The sequence below is a fragment of the Equus przewalskii genome, chromosome 15 (assembly GCF_037783145.1).
Source record: "Equus przewalskii isolate Varuska chromosome 15, EquPr2, whole genome shotgun sequence".
Lineage (NCBI taxonomy): Eukaryota > Metazoa > Chordata > Mammalia > Perissodactyla > Equidae > Equus > Equus przewalskii.
In genome coordinates, this window is record NC_091845.1 from 52,140,170 (window position 1) to 52,157,946 (window position 17,777).

General features: G+C 42.1%; 1 long non-coding RNA gene across 1 annotated transcript in view; it reads right to left on the reverse strand.

Annotated features, from left to right (window-relative positions):
• LOC139075970 (uncharacterized) overlaps window positions 1–6,286 on the reverse strand; it is a 100,570-nt gene extending 94,284 nt beyond the window's left edge. The window contains exons 1-2 of the long non-coding RNA XR_011527064.1: window positions 6,110–6,286; window positions 2,118–3,264 (exon numbers count right to left, since the gene is read on the reverse strand). This is a non-coding gene — a long non-coding RNA (uncharacterized lncRNA). The remainder of the gene's footprint in view (window positions 1–2,117; window positions 3,265–6,109) is intronic.
• Between the last annotated feature and the right edge of the window lie 11,491 nt (window positions 6,287–17,777).

A 17,777-nucleotide genomic window follows, 5' to 3' on the forward strand; every position in this document is an offset into this window, starting at 1 on the left:
CAGGCCAGCCCCACAGGACCCTGATTTTTTTTGCAGGGTTGCAAGGTGACCAGTTAGACTTACCTCCCCAGATTCCCTTGCAGAAAGCAATGGCCATGTGACCTTTTCTGGCCAATGAGATGTAAATGGAAATGTACTGGATGGGGCTTCCAGGAAAGTAACTGTTTTTCTGATATAAAGAAACTGTTCAGAAGGCACATGTCTTTTGCGTTTGGCCATTCCCCCTCTTCTGGCCTGGAATGTAAACATGATGCCTACAGGTACAGCAGCCATCTGTGAGAATGAAGAAGGAAGGCATACCCCATAAATGGCAGAGCAGAAAAGCAGAAGGAGCTGCTGGATCAGCCATGGAGCATCTTCTTATGGACTCCTGGTCTGGGGAGAAAAAGAAACTTACTTGTTTTAGCCCCTGTAATGGGGTTTCTGCAACACACAACCAGACACAATCCTGACTTATATAAGAAGAGAATGGGTCCTGAGAAACAGGACGAAGGGAGAGAGGGAATGGTAGAGAGGCCAGGCCAGTCTATTTGATAAAGAACTAGACAAGAGAAAGGAAGGAGCAAGAGAAAATTCAGCTCCAGATTGTTGTTCAAGAAGCAGTTGGGTGTTGGCACAAGAGACCATCTGCAGAAGCTGAGAGAAGAATAGAGGAAAGGGCCTTTAAAAAGTGTTACTATAACTCATGAATCATATCCCCTTAAAGTTCTTCAACAGAGTCACATAACAAATGAAATTCCTTCTCAATTCTGGATGCTGAATTTAGCTTTTGTGTATAGTTGGGGCGGGGGAGTCTCACTGCAGTGACTGGGCCATGTGGAGCCCCAGGATTTATTAGGGTTATTTAAGCATTAATTTCAGAAAGTTCTGAATGACTAGTAGAAGGGTTGCTGTAGTGAAAAGAACAGAGACAAGGAGCAGGAGATGTGAGTTCAAGACCTCATCCTTTCCCCATTTGCTCTGGAGCCTCCAGCAAGTACTTTGGCAAGTCTGGCTTCAGGTCCTCCTTTGTGAGAGAAGAGAGGCAGACCAAATGTGCCATAAGAACCCTTCTAGTTCTGTGACATATTACTCGAAGAGATACTGTAAGAGAAGGATATCTGGACTCCTAGAAGGAAACCCTTCCCTCAGGTAGCTTTCCTTTTTGACTTTGATGGCAATATTTGGTGTGGAAGAGAGAAGAGTGTGCAAGGAAAAGAAGTCCATCCCATTCAATAAACATCTGTTGACCAGCTCCTTTGAGTTGAGCGCTCAGATGAAGATGGCCAAAGGATACAATCCCACAAGCCCTCCACATCTGGCCCTGTCTGACTCCTTGGCCTTTCTCTCCCTGGTTCTCCACATGCACCCTCACTTCTGGCATCCTGAGTGGCTCACAGTGTCCTCAGCCTCTTGTGACTCTCAATGCCACCCAGTCTCCACTCTACCTTTACCCTCTCCCTGCCAGGGATACCTTCCCCTTTTGATCTGGGAAACTCCTACTCATCCTTCATTGCCCAGAGCAAGCATTTTGAGAAAAGTAAAAGCAGCCCTGAGAGCTTTCAGCAAGCAGGTGGCCTATTTGCTACCAGCTGGGCTGCAATGTTCCCCTTATGAAATAAACAATTTCATAGAGTATCAACACCAGTTGAGAATTCCAACAAGACAAAAACAATACCACTTCATAATCATATCTGAACAGAGAGTTTAAAAAAAGACACGGTGCAACCACAAGAATGACCGAACGTCCCCTCCCTAGGCTACCATGAGTTGCTGTTGCTTCTTTTCCAATGACATCTCTAACCCCACTCCATTCCTCCACCTCCCAGACTGAAAGTATTAAGATGCGCAATCACCCAATTTCCTGGCTTTCTAACAATGACTTCCACTTCCTTATACTCAAAACACCAAACACAAGCCCAGATCTTCTATTAAGCGCCTCCCAGCTCCATCTTACCCAGGCATTTCATGATTCTCTGTGGTGTGCATTCTCCTTTCGTGTAGCGAGTTACAAACCCAACTTTAACCACCTGTGTATTCCTGGCAACCTTTGGCAGGTGGTCATTGAAAGTCTCTCCCTCTCTGCCTTTCTTCAATCCAGCAGAGAAAAACTTAGCCCTCATGTATTTCTACCTTACCTGGGTGCACTTCTAGCTTCCTTGAATCCTATTTGGAACAACATTTTGTTGCAGTATTTCTTCCTCTTATTGCACTTCTGAGCGTAACTGTCTCTCTACCTCTCTCCCATAAGACTGTTCACTCCCCGATGAAAGGATTCACGTCTTCTCAGCACTGAGCAGGTCCCCAGGATGTCTGCGGAATAAACACCCCAAGACTCCACACCACAAAGCAGCATGGCTAAGCCTCTGAGCATCTCGATACCAAGCACCAAATCGTTCATAACTCTTCCTCTTTCGCAGCTCACATCTCACGTGGAAACACAGGCTGGGAATATTAGGAAGTTCTTCTTCATCAGCACTTCAGATACTGCTTCTCATTTTTGCCTTATGTGCCATTCCTAAATGTGCAAACTTGCCATCACTGTTGATCATCCACGAGGCCACCTCTGTGACTGCAACATCCCCTGACAGCGCTATGCCCCTTTATTGAAAGCAGAGGACTGCAACTCCGGGAAAATAACAGGAACACAAGTTAATGAGTTGACAACACCAAGATCTTTCACCGGAGGGAAGGAAGGAAGAGTGCTAAGGTTTAAATCACCTCCATAAAACATCGGAAAATAGGAGTTGGAGAGGCTGCTGAGAGCCCACGGTTCCTGTTTAACATGCACTGTTAGCAGTTGTAGGGAGCAGCCTTTTGGAGATAAGTGTGTCCTGAAGTGCACCCTTTTATTTCTTTTTCAGTTTAAACACATCGGCTTGAAGGCAAGCTGCCCTCGTGCTGGCTCACGCGCCACACCACACGGCCTCTGACAGGAATGGCGGCAGCCCATCTTCAAAGGCTTTCTGGAAGAAACTGCAGATGCTTTTACCAGTAAAATGTGATTTGGCTCAGTTTATTGAACGTGAAGCAAATACGTTTTCTAAGTGGTCAAAAATGGCAGGTGTTTTTTTTTTCTTCTCTCTCCAAAATGGTTCCCTGGATGACAAGGGCAGCACAAACACCACTTGCTCACAAAGTTTAAAATGAAAACTTCCTGTTCTACTTCTGTTTCCTCCCTCATTCCTGCAGCATCAGCCCCCACTCACCAGGACCTCACTCTCCTCAGAAAGGAATTAGGGTCACAGACAAATACACAGGAGAGAAGCCGCCCAGCATGACTCTCTGCAAAAGAAAAGAAAGAGCTCCTCTTGTCATCTCTTTTTCCATAGCTGAGAGGAGGTTGAAATATAACAAAATGGCCCTTTTTTCCAACAAAAATTAATCCCGCCAGCCACAGGAAGGGTTGTAGACCAGATGCCACTTCTCAATAGTTTAAGAAACATGTGACCTGGAGAATCACCTCAATTTTGTAACTCGTAAAGCGAGCTTCCTTTATCTGACCCCAACATCAAAGTGATGTTATAAGAAACATTTGTACCATATCTTTAAAGTGCTTGTGGTTTCTCAGAGAAGAAAAATGGAGTATGAGGTAAGACTATAAAATAAAGTGTAGGCATGTCCAAAAATGAATGAAATAAGTTCTTAGACCACATGTCAAAACCGACTTTACTACTTAGAATTCACCCAGGACTGATCCTGGCTGAGGGAGCACTTGCACCCTCTGGGAGCACAGTCAGGCATCCTGAGGAGCCAGCTCTTCTCCCGACAACCCAGGATTCAGGGACATACCTCGTTCCTGAAGTTGCACTACTTTGTTAATCACAGCACGGACAGCTTCCAAGGAGTCAGAGAGAAGGGTTGGCCCTCCTACCTCACCACCTAGTCCTCTTGCTAGTGCCCCCCCACCACCACTGCTGCCCCCATTGCTCCATCCTCATCATCAACTACTCCATCATCACTCTCTACCTAGACTACCAGCAACTACCTACCACCACTCCACCAACACCCATCCATCATCACCCACCACCCCCAGCACCACATCCACCACAATCCCACCACCCCTAGCACCACATGTTGGTTGCAAACTGGCCCCCATACACGAAGGGCAGGAATAGAGTGAAGAAAGGCATAGGCCACTCCAGATTGCTAAGCGACAGGTTTAACAAGCAAGGGAACTTACATACAAGGCTTGTCTTGGGCGGCCACAAGACGAGTAGATCTCTGTACCCCCCTGCCAGAGTCTTAAAAGTTTATAAAGAGGCCTTAACAAGGCTCAGTCATATACACAGTCCAGGTGGTTTCAACAATACCTTGCTCTCTCAAGGCTGTGTCCTTGAAACCAGCTCCCACTGTGGGGGTGGCGATTAGAACGTATGTTCCAGGGATAGGGTTAGGGATGCGGAACCTCTAATTGCCCAGGTCCAACTCAAAGGTCAATCCACTGTCAGTGACCTCCCCATACCCCACACTACCACCATTCATCCACCCCCAACCCATTCTCATCACAGCATGTTGAGAAACAGGATCCAGGGACGTAAGACCACTGATCTAGACTGTCTAGTAGATTCACACAACCCTTTAAATTCATCATCAGAGAACATTTAACAAGTGGCCTAGGGAAATAACAACAATAACAATAGCTCATAATTCTGAGTGCTTACTATGTCCCAGGAACCTTTCCAACTGCTTTTCATGCATTAACTCATAATAACTTTATGCAGAAAGTGCCATTACTGCTCCCATTTTGAATATGGGGACGCTGAAGCACAAAGGGGCTAAGTAACTTGATTCAAGTCTTGCAGCTGATAAGTGTCAGACCTGGGACTTAGCTCAGGCCATCCAGCTGTAGAACCCATGCTCTTGACCCTTTTGTCACACTGTCATCTCACAAAATAATTCTACTGGCACTTTAATGAAGGTTGTCAGCTAGGTACCAGTGCCATCACGTGAAGCAGGATGCTTACATTCTTGGCTACTAACATTTGCCTACCCCGTGTTCACCGCGTGCTCAAAGAACAAAACTAGAGCCTCGATAAAAATAGCCAGGCAGGGTGCTAGGTGTGTACACCCTTCATTTTCTTAATTCTCACAATAATCTTGGGAGGTAGGTAATCTTATTCCCATTTTGTATGTCAGGAAACTGAGGCTCAGAGAGAATCAACAAGTTGCCCCATGGTCATGCTGTAGACATACATGAAAGGACCCCATTCAGAGTAGTCACATTTACCCAACACGTGCCAAGCGTTCTGTGAGTCACCAGCGACCCATAGCGCTTGGGTCAGGTCCTGTCCTGGGGCCGCAGCATCCAGGATGGAGCCTGAAAGGGTGGTTTTCAAAAACAACTGGATAAATGCATGCAGGCATGAAGGAATGAATGAAAGTGTTACTCATAATTAAAAGTGCAAAAATAACAGCCAACAATCCTTAAAGGTCAGAAAAGCAGATAGTGTAACAAATGTTAATATTAGAGTCACTGCGGGAAGTTCAAACACAGAACTAGCTACTGGGTGGTTAGTAAGCGACTCCGCCCAGGTAGACATTTTGGCCCGCTTCGTTCAGCCTGAACCTATTGCAGGGCGAGTAAGGGAAATGTTTGGAGAGCTATTCCTTGGTTCGATGCTGACTTGTAAAAGTGGCTGTTGCCCTTTGCAATTAGACACTTAAGACCTCTATTCTGTGCCCTAAATATATACAGTGACCTATGTGCTGATGTGGCCAAAGGACAAGGAACGTGTGAAATTGTTCCCATTAAAATCAGCCCTGGGGCAACCACTGCACAACCAAGTGGAAGGTCTGGCTAGGTCCTTGGGTTTTTATTATAGGATCACGGCCTTTCTCCGCCTATGAAGTTCTGATCTCGCTCCCTCCTGCACCATCTCCCGCCTCCGCCCCCTCCCCGCTCCCACACGCAAACACAACACCTTTTAACAGCCACTGAATTCATGGAAAACCTTCAGCTAGGTTTCTACCCTGAGAGAGGGTCTGTTCCTACCAAAATAACAAACCAAATATACTCTGCTTTACAAGGTTTCCTCTAGGGGAGGGGAGGGCGGGGGGCAGGGGACGCCGACAGCAAACCCACTGGGGGCGCTAAACTTCACTTCTCACTAGAACGTGGGAGACTCACTTTTTCGAATCGCATCTTCCTCGATTCACAATACAAGGATGCATCAGCTCTTGGCGAGGTGTCAGCTACAGCCTCATCACCGGGCCCCAATTACATCGCTAACAGTAAAGAAGGAAACTTGAACCAATTTTAGAACAAGAGTTGAGGGAATTAGAAAAATCCCTGCCGTGCTCTTTTAAAACATTCGTTGGGAAATAGTTCCCTCTTGTGGTCGAACTGGATATTGCGCTCTTACCTAGAAAGTTTTCCAACGTCTGAAGGTTAGCGATTTTTTTGTGCCCTGAAGCGTATCAGGTAAAGCCTATGGCCCTCTTCCCAAATTCACAAGGTAAAATACATAGAATTACAAAGAAAACCAATTATATTTAGATTCATTTATCCAATTATTAAACGAATGGGGGCTATACTAATATACGTGCTTCTTTAACACAGCAGATAACAAGCCCTAGTGCAGGTCTAATTACCATAAACGCAAAGTAGTGATGAGCATAAATGACATTTTGAGAAATCGGTAGCAACTGTAATGCAACATGCGAATATGCAGGATTTCTAGAAGTGACAAAGTCACAGGTTCTGGTAATACTACAAAGGTCAGTATTTGACCTTTTGTTGCCATTTATAATTGAAGAAAATTCTATATTTCAGGTAGAGGTTAGTAAACACAAACATCCACTCTTTTCCCATTCTAGGATGTGGGTCTCCTGAATTCAATCCACAGACCCCTTGGGGTCGGTGGGACCCAGCTATTCTAATCTAGCTTAATCTGTTCATTGAGCAGTTTCTCCACATGAGGCAAGGAGATTACCCATTTTGTAGTATTTCAGGGAGAAAAATGTTATTGTTATCTCCAGGGTGTGAGAGAACTGGGGAATCTGACCTAACGGCCAATCTGACAAACACACTTAATGTAACTGACACAACACGGGTCTAAAAATCAGGAGCACTAGCTTCTGTCCCGTTCTGGCTGAACATGGCAGAAATAGAAGCACATTTCAGCCAGATAAAGTACAGATAAGCCTGAAGTCATAGAAAGGCCAACAATCCCACCAAATTCTCCACAAGTGAGGGAAAAGTTTGCCTGTGCTAGCAACAATTAAAACAGCCAACAGTGTTCAAGCATTGAAGTGGTCGCATCTTCTTGATGAGCTCCTCCAACCCCCAACCCCTTGTGAAGGTTCTTGCAATCTTACACTCCTCCTCTTCGCAAGGTGCCCTGAGCGGTCAGCAAGGGATTTCATTAGCGTGGAGGTGGCTCATTTCAGCGATGTCTGGCTGCGCAGGAGGCAGATACCAGAGCAACAATATAGGCATATTCAAGAGAAAACACAGGTGGAGACATGATTCCCAAAATAAGTAACAATTTTTTCCATCAAGAGCTCCATGATCCAAACCACCAATTTATGAAGTCCTCTAGGCTGGGGGTCGGATCACTCAGGGCGTTTGCTTCTGTCCTCACGTGTTTAGTAAAGATGATACACTAGCAGACTCATCAGGTACTAACACACCACGTGCTATTTGGATGATGGCATAGGCACCTTCTTGTGAGGCAGCCACAATGTGCAAGGACAATCTATTTTGGAAGACTGCTTTCCTCATTAGAGATGTTTCAATGTTGAATAAGGACAGGCTTTGCCAGCTATAGTTTAAGACTTGTTGGGTGAGTTTAGTAAGGGCTTTTAAGTGTGCTGGAATGTCCTCCGGGCCAATGGAGGGTACAAAACTGCAGCCAAATTATTGTACCAGCCAAAATGTGCCCATTTGGTCTTGAGGAGAGGGAGGTTGGCAGCTACAGGGACTTGAGCTGGTTGTGCATACCATGCATTCTGGCTAGGAGAGGCAGCACTGTCAAGTGTGAGGAGACAGACTCGGGGCGGGCTATGCCATACCAAGCACCTTTTCCCCTCTTTCCGTTGTGCCTGTTCCATTCCAAGTATAGTCTGTCTCAACAGGTCTGGCTTGCAGCAGGACACCTGGAACCCCATGGAGACTGAGTAGTTCCCCTTCACCCAGGGGCGAGAAGTAATTCACCCATCCTGGTGGGACATCCCAGTGTAAATTCCAACAGATAATGCCTTTCCCAGACATGATGGGGCTTATATTCTCAGCTGCATAGAACGAGGATCCATGGTGAGAGTTGGGGCAACGGCTATTCCTTCAACTCTTGGCCCCAAAGACTCCACCTTCTGCTCCCCACCCAGCAAACAACCCCTGGGGCAGGAACACACAGAGGGTCTAGCTACCTGGCTGGAGCTGAAACAGAGAGAAAGACAAGGAGAATCCCCTCCCACAAATTCACATCTTAAGATAACATTCAGGGCCAGCCCAGTAGTGCAGCAGTTAAGTTCACTCGTTCTGCTTCTCAGTGGCCAGGGGTTCACTGGTTTGGATCCGGGGTACGGACATAGCACCTCTTGGCAAAAGCCATGCTGTGGTAGGCGTCGCACGTATAAAGTAGAGGAAGATGGACATGGATGTTAGCTCAGGGCCAGTCTTCCTCGGCAAAAAGAGGAGGATTGGCAGTAGTCAGCTCAGGGCTAATCTTACTCAAAAAAACGATAACATTCATCTTCCAATCTATTGTTCCTAGTTCAATTTCACTCTTTCCTGGATCATAAACTCCTTGAGGGCACAGTTACATCCCAACACCTAGAACAGTAAGTAGTCTCTCAACATAGAGTTTTGAATTATTGGGGAGAAAAAAAATGAATGGATAGATGGATGTGAGGAATGAGAGCAAATGCCCTCCTATAAAAGAAATACTTCAAGAAACCGGAGAAACTTTAGAAAGACTTTAACTTTTCATCTCAATGAGATGCCAGCTCCATCACATGCCTGCCCCAGATAGTCACCCTCTCTGTGCCTCATTTCATCCTCTAGTAATGGGGTGAAATTAGTGGCCACCTCACTAGTAGCTTCTCTGTTAAAATAAGTTCATGGGTTCTATTTTTTTTTTTTTTAAAGATTGGCACCTGAGCTAACAACTGTTGCCAATCTTCTTTTTTCTTGCTTTTTTCTCCCCAAATCTCCCCAGTACCTAGTTGTATATTTCAGTTGCGGGTCCTTCTAGTTGTGGCAAGTGGGACGCTGCCTCAGCAGGGTCTGATGAGCGGTGCCATGTCCACGCCCAGGATCCAAACCGGAGAAACCCTGGGCCACTGAAGTGGAGCACATGAAGTTAACCACTCGGCCATGGAGCCAGCCCCTAGTTAATGGGTTTTAAATGCTTAAAAGAGGACCTGGAACATGATGGGAGCTCAGTTAAATGTTAGCTATTTTTAGCAGCAGCACACAAGAGGAAGCCGTGTTTGTGGTGACAGCCGTTCAGATCACAGGCAGCAGGTAAAAGAGAGCTGTGCCCTAGCTCAGCTATTTGGCATCTATGTGTGGACAGTGATAACAAAATGGAGTAACATATGTCAAGGCTTCTAAAATGGGGCTTGGAAGCCATTAAGGAAGTGGGGCTTGGCACACTCACCACATCCAGCACCAGATGTTAAGTGAACTTTTGAACTTTACCTGACACCAGAGGTCACATCTTGAAACATTTTCTCATTCCAAGAACAATCTGCTCAGATAGAACCCAAGGACCAACTGTGTGCTGGCAGGCCGACTCACTCCATGCTGGAACCAATCCCTAGCTGTTCACTGTAAACCTTTATGGGGCCTTTGTAAAGCCCTACCTTGTTTGTCTTCCTCAGAACACACTTTAGGTTTCTACCTGAATCTATGACTCCTGAATTGCAATTCTTATTGCCCAAATAAATATCTGCTGCTGGAATTGTACTGAATTCTTCCCCAGTCAACACATGTGACCTTGGACAAGTTTCTCAACTTCTCTTCAACAAGTTGACTCCTCTGTTTCGAGTGAGTATGAATAAAAATAATATCAATTTCAGAGGGTTCTTATGAAACAAATAATTATCTAAAGACTCAGTACAGTGCCTAGAACTAGTAAGCACACAGTTGATGTTGAGCAAGTCACTCTTATATGAAATAGAGTAGCTACCATGATGTCAATGAAATACAGTAGCGGTTGACAATGGAGTGAAATGTGAGATCAGTAAAGATTGCATCAAGAGGTAAATATGACAGTCAAATTTAAAAATGCTTTGGGGATGGTGTGTGGAAGACTCAGTGCTGCAGGAAAGTGAATTCTGAATTAGAGGACTGTCTTGGTTAATTTTGTGTGTCGATTTGGCTGGGCTATAGGGTGCCTAGATATTTGGGTAAACATTATTCTGCATGCATCTGTGAGGATATTTCTGGATGAGATTAACATTTGAATCAGTAAATTGAGTAGAACAGATTGCCCTCCCAAATGTGGGCAGGCCTCATCCAATCCATTGAAGGCTTGAATAGAACAAAATGCTAAGAAAGAGAGAATTTGCTCTCTCCCTGATGGTCTTCGAGATGGTACATGACTGCCTTTGGACTCAGACTGGAACCCATACCATTGGGTTTCCTGGTTCTCAGGCCTTCAGACTGCAGATCTGGGAACTTCTCAGCCTCCATAATCGTGTGAGCTCATTTCTTATAACTAATATAAAAACCATTTCAAGAAATCCTCCCAGAATTGAGAACATGGAAGAAAGGTAATAAATTCTCTAAGCTTAAGAAAAGCTTGAGTTTTTATATCAAAAAGTTGATCTGGTCTTCTGATTTCTGCTCTGACATGAGAAGAGCTTAGAAGTCATCACTCCATACTCACAAGAACAACAACAAAAAGCTGAACAAACTAAAAATCAGACATTCTTTTTAGATCAATCAGAGACTTGAGGTCACAGGGAAAAGAGACACTCCCAAAACTAGAGAAATAGGTGAAGACAGAGAGCCACAGCTCACCAGGAGCAAAAGCCCCTGGAGCCATGATCTAGGAGGAAAACAAACTGTAACCGACAAACTGCTGGAAACTGAGTGCAAGCTAGCTTGAGAGTTGAAAACTTCTGGGGGCCCAGTCTTAGAGGGACCCCCATTCTTCTATGAGCTTTACCTCCAGGAAGCTCATCAGGTTTTCATGATAAAGATCTAAGAAAAATCTCCTCCTGCTTTCAGGGGGAGAAACAACATGGGGGAAAGAAAATACCCAACTCCAGCCCCCTCTAGCCTTCCTGTCTCACCTGAGGGTGGGGGGCAGCGGGTCGGGGCAGGAAGCTGAGAAGCACTTGTGAAAGTTACAGCCCAGGGCCCCAGGCTCATTAAAAGACTGAGACCTAATCATAAGATTATATTACACTTCTCCTACCTCCACACCTTACCACCACATCAACAGGGCTCTTATAAAATCACAGAGGGTTACCACTGAATGAACCGAAAAGCTCAGACTCTGTTTAAGGAGGAGTTTCTAGGGAAACCCAAAGACAATAGTAGGAAAAAAACAAGGACACTAGAGGAAATTGAAGACTCAGACACCTACAAACAAACCTACAGAAAACTGTCTAACTCCTAGCCAAGTAAATATAAACCCTCTTACTAAAGATTTATTTACCTCAGTTCCTTTTACCCAATACATCATGTATTCCTTTCAACAAAATACTCAGGGCATGCTAAAAGGCAAGATAAAAAACAGTCTGAAGGAAAAAAGCAAGCAACAGAGTAAGATTCATATATGGTAAAGATTTTGGAATATTTGACCAGGAATTTTAAATAACTATAATTAGTATTTTCTAATAGAAAAGTGGACAATATTCAAGAACAGATGAGGAATGTAAGCAGAGATTGAAACTCTAAGAAAGAGTCAAATGGAAATGCTGGAAATCAAAAGCCCTATAAAAGAAATGACAATGCCTCTGATGAGCTCACCAGAAGACAGGACAGGGACAAGGAAAAAATTAGGAGCTTGAAGATACGTCAATAGAAACTTCCCAAATTGAAATGCAAAGAGGAAAAAGAATGAAAAATGATAACAATATCCAAGAATTGTAGGACAATAATGTAACATGTAACATACTCATAAGGGGAACAACAGAAGGAGAAGAGAGAAAGGAGCAAACAAAATATTTGAAGTAAAAATGGTTCATAATTTTCCAAAATGAATGACAGATATCAAACCACAGATCCTGGAAGCTCAGAGAACATCTGTCAGGATAAATATAAAAATATTTTAAAAATCTACACCTCAACAAATCATATTCTAACTGTAGAAAACCAAAATAGAGAAAAATCTTTAAAGAAGCCAGAGAAAAACACACCTTACCTATAGAAGAACAAGGATAAGAATTACATTGGACTTCTCTTCACAAAGCATTGAAGCAAGAAGAGAGTGGAGTAAAATATTTAAGGTGTTGAAAGGAAAAAGTAGCAACCTAGAATTCTGGATCAGGCAAAATTATTCTTCAAAAATGAAGTAGAGGATCACAGACCTAAACGTAAAACACAAAATTATAAAGCTTCCAGAAGATAGGAGAAAATCTATGTGATCTGGAGATTGACAGCGAGTTTTTCAATAACACTAAAAAGCACAATCCATGAAAAAAAAAATTGACTTCACTAAAATTAAAAACTTCTGCTCTGTGAAATACAGTTAAGAAAATGAAAAGACAAGCCACGGACTGGGAGAAAATATTTACAAAACACATCTGATAAAGGATTTGTATCCAAAATATACAAAGAACTCTTAAAACTCAACAATAAGAAAAAAATAAATTTTAAAAATAGATAAAATATCTCATACATGAATAAAAAATCCAATTTAAAAATAGATAAAACAGACACCTCACCAAAGAAGTTATAACATGACAAATAAGCATATGAAAATATGCTCAACATCATAAATCATTAAAGAATTGCAAATAAAAACAACAATCATATATCACTACATACCTATTAGAATGGCTAAAATCAAAAAAACTGACAATACAAAATGCTGGAGAGGATGCAGAGAAACAGAAATTCCCATTCATTGCTGGTGGGGATGCAAAATGATACAGTCACTTGGAAGACAGTTTGGCAATTTCTTACAAAACAAAACCTAGTCTTACCATCCAGCAATCATGCTCCTAGGTATTCAAACATATGAGTTGAAAACTCATCTACACAAATCTGCATACAAAGCAGCTTTATTCATATTTGCCAAAAACTGGAAGCAACCAAGATGACGTTCAAAGGGTGACTCGATAACCAAGGTGTGGCATATCCAATATATCCAAACAATATAATATTTTTCAAGGCTAAAAATAAATGAGCTATCAAGCCACAACGAGACAAGGAGGAACCTTAAAGTTACATTGCTTAGTGAAAGAAGCCAGTCTGAAAATGCTACATACTGTGTGATTCCCATATATGACCTTCTGGAAAAGGCAAAACAATAATAAGCAAAAAGATCAGTGGCTGCTAAAGGCTGGGAGGAAGTGGAGAGGGGTGAATAGATGGTGCAAAGGGGATTTTGAGGACAGTGAAAGTATTTTATATGATACTATTATGAGCATGTGACATGATGCACTATGGACAAAATTCCACAGAATGTGCAACACAAGGAATGAAGCCTAATAGTAAACCATGGACTTTAATTAATAATAATGTATGAATATTGGCTCATCAATTGTAGCAAATTTACCATATTAATGCAAGATGTTAATAATAGGAGAAAGTGTAAGGGGAGGTACGGGGTATATGGGAACTTGTACTTTCTGCTCAATTTTCTGTAAACCTAAAAATGCTCTAAAAACTAAGGTCTATTAATTTTTTTCATTGAGGTTATGATAGTTTACAACCCTGTGAAATTTCAGTTGTACGTTATTATTTGTCAGTTATATTACAGGCGCACCACTTCACCCTTTGTGCCCACCCTCCATTCCCCTTTCCCCTGGTAACCACTAATCTGTTTTCTTTGTCCATGTGTTTGTTTATCTTCCACATATGAGCAGAGTCGTACAGAGATTGTCTTTCTCTATCTGGCTTATTTCACTTAACATAATACCCTCAAGGTCCATCCATGTTGTTGTGAATGGGACGATTTTATCCTGTTTTTCTGGCTGAGTAGTATTCCATTGTGTATATATACCATATCTTCTTTATCCAATCATCAGTCGATGGGCACTTAGGTTGCTTCCACATCTTGGCTATTGTGAATAATGCTGCAGTAAACATAGGGGTGCATGGGTCTCTTTGGATTGTTGATTTCAAGTTCTTTGGATAGATACCCAACAGTGGGATGGCTGGGTCATATAGTATTTCTGTTTTTAATTTTTTGAAAAATCTCCATGCTGTTTTCCATAGTCCATTAATTTTTTTTAAGGTTCATATATAATCAGGCAATTTTACTAAAAATAGACCATTGCTAGGAGAAAAATCTCAATTCCAATGGCTAAAAATTTTGTACGAGATTACCTATAAGGAAAAACAATGATTTTGTAGCAGACATCTCTTCCACAATGCTACAATCTAAATTTCAAAGTGGCTTCCCTTGTGCAGAGCTCCCCTCACTTCCTTCTCCATTGTATTTCCCTCCTGAAAGCTCCACATAGTGATAAAAGAAACGGATATGGAAAGATTCTTTTGAGAAAACAAAATATGAAGTAAGAAAATGCATCTTCTTTAGGAAGCAAACAATCTTTCACTAAAGGGAAATGGTGAAGCTGACACTTGGGCCTACATGTCCTTTGGGGAGTCGCCACTCTTGTAAATCTCCACCTTTCTGCTCATGAGAGAAGCTAGAGCATACGGTGTGTTCATTATAACCCAGGGAGCTAAATGAGGAAGCTATTTGTTAGTAAATCAAACTGAGTATAACTCATTCACTGTTGCTGCTGTAATAAACTACCACAAACTTAGTGACAACACAAATTAATCATCTGACAGTTACGGAGATTGGAAGTCCAAAATGAGTCTCACTGAGCTAAAACCAAGAGCTGTGTTCACCTTCTGCAGGCTCTAAAGGAGAATCTGGTTCCCTACCTTATTCAGTTTATAGAGACTGCCCATTTTCTTTGGCTCACAGCCCCATTCTTCTGTCTTCAAAGCCAGCAACATTGACTGGAGTCCTCATGATGCCATCTTTCTCTCTTTTCTGTCTCCCTCTTCCACTTTCAAGGAACCCTGTGATTACATTGGGCCCACCAGAACAATCTAGAATAAACTATATTTTTAAGGTCAGCTGATTAGCAACCTTAATTCTACCTGCACCCTTAATTCTCCTTTGCCATGCAGCCTAATATACGCACAGGTCCTGGGGAATAACACACAGACATATTTGGGAGGCCATTATTCTGCCTACCATGGTATCAAAAGAAAATTAAATGTGTTCTCTCTCTGAGGTGAAGTTGTTTTCTATGAGTCAATGTTAGTAGTTTTCATGCTGAAACATTATGTGTCAACCTAAAATGTAAATCTTTGTCAAAAATTATGAGACACACTCTGGGTAATTATGAAAAACCATAAAGCATTAGTGGGGATTAGAGATTAATGATCATTCAATACATGTCATTAGTGTTAATGTCAAGTAGAGCCAAACTTAGAATTAGCTCTCTGAAGTTTCCAGCTAAAAATGCACTCTTCTGTCTCTATGAAAGAAGGAAAAGCCAGGGCAGATGTCGGTCTTAGGCCCCACTGTCATAATTCACTGCGTCCTTTCTGCAGGTCGCAACACATCTTCTTCTGGTAATTGATAAGCCTAAACACAATCCAAACTTTGTGTGCACTGGTAGCAGAGACTGTCTCCAAGGAAAGGAATTGGATCGAGTCTTTTATTACATACTTTTTACCTTTTGAAATTTATAACACGTGCATAAATTCTTATTCAAAAAGTATACTAATTTTAAAAAGAATATATCATGCAGCCCAGTCTATTGTGGTGGGTGGTCAAGGTTGAAGGGGCGAGGTTTCTTCATCCCCTTTCTTCCAAGTTCCAGCAGAGAAAGAAGGCAGTGGCCCTTTAGGGGGCCCTCATCTGGAATCCCCAGTGCTTACTGGCAACAGAGAAGCCCACAGGGCTGGAGGCACTAAGGAATTTGGTGTAAGAGAGACAGCAAGATCAAACTTCCTGAATGCTCAAAGGCCTTCCCAAGAGGGAAAAGAAAGGAGGCCCAGCTACATCCAGGTTTTAATAGACCGTGTTTACATACTTTGTAAATTGAGTAATATAAAACTGAATGAAAAAACTGACAGTAAAGGTCAACAATTATAATCAAGAGATAATGCTTAAGAATAATAGCTCATTAACAATAATACAAGTCTAAACCCTGTTTACAAAAATATATTTAAAAAAAAGACAAGATTTGGCTGAGGATGGGAGGGAAGAAAATATGAGTATCGGTGTTCTAAATACCTAGAAAAGAAAAAAGAAAACATAATGCAAGGAATGATGGATAGGAAAAAGAATTAGGACAAAATATTTATACCAGACAAAATGTCAAAGATCACATAATTATAACAAAGTTGTCAATTAGTTAAACTTTCCTATTAGACTACAAAAACATCTGATTGGGTCAAGTAACTAAAGCTACACACCTAAAACTAAGGCAGGCACACACAAGTTAGAAAATGTGCTAATGCATCCCAAAAGAAAACAACGGTGGTGGTATTAACAAAATATATTACAAGGTGAAAAAGGGAAAAGGTCACATCACATTCACAATAAAGACATAATTGACATGAATATGAATCACATGGCTTCAAAATATGTAAAGACTAAAAGTTAAAAATACAGGAAAACTTAAAAAGAAACAAAATGGTAATAGACTGGAAGCCATTCACCTGTATCACTTGGTATCCATTAAGCTGAAAGGGACTTAAGCAACTTTTAAGCAAAAAAGGAAGGATATCAGGAGCCACAGCACTGAGAGAAGCCAGGGTCCCTTGCAGACAGGAGTGCTAAGGGAGATAACTTGGATGTGCCCTAGATTATCTACAAATGCAAGACCTGCTAGTGGACGGGAACACTCATGGGCAGCAGCCTGAGGCTCTCTGGTGCACGTGCTCTAGGCAAGTTCAAGACTGCTCACAGGCAGGTCCTAAGCCAAACCTGCTCTGCAGGGCTTCTCAGTCACTTTCCTTTAGGATGCAGCAGAACCCAAGTACCAGGGAGGGTCCCTTAGGTCTCCATTGTCCTCTCACCCCATGTCTAGGTTCCCAAGCCTCACAGCCCCCCTCCAAGTGAACTCTCTATACTCTCCTACCAGGTGCCAGATAAGTGAAAACAAAAAAGATTTAGCCATGCCCAACTGTTATACATTTAAAATTTATATAATAGAGATTCAGACTATTCATTCATTCCCGGAGGTAGCTTGTCAACAAATTTGAAAGACATACAAAATCAACACTTCTTCTGATAACCTGTGTATTCTGAGCTACATAATAAAGCATCTGACCTTAAAACATGGGAGAAGTAGGAAGAAAATGTTTTAAAAGATGTACACATTTTACCATCCTCCCTTCTCTGATCAACTGAATATGGTAACCTTGCCAAGTATTTCCAAAAATTAACCCAAAAAATGACACTTGAAGAAGAGATTACTCATCTGAAAGAACTGGGACAAATCATAAGTAAAGAAAAACACGGTCTGCTCATGATAAATCATAAGGTTGACAACTGTTAAGAAAATATTTAAACAACATTGTCTTCCTTTTATAGTCAAAGTGGGTATTTTATTTCCAAAAAATTTGTCAAAGAAATTATAGAAACTATAAAGCTGAAGGATAAACACTTTAAATAAGAATTCATACTCCAAGGAAG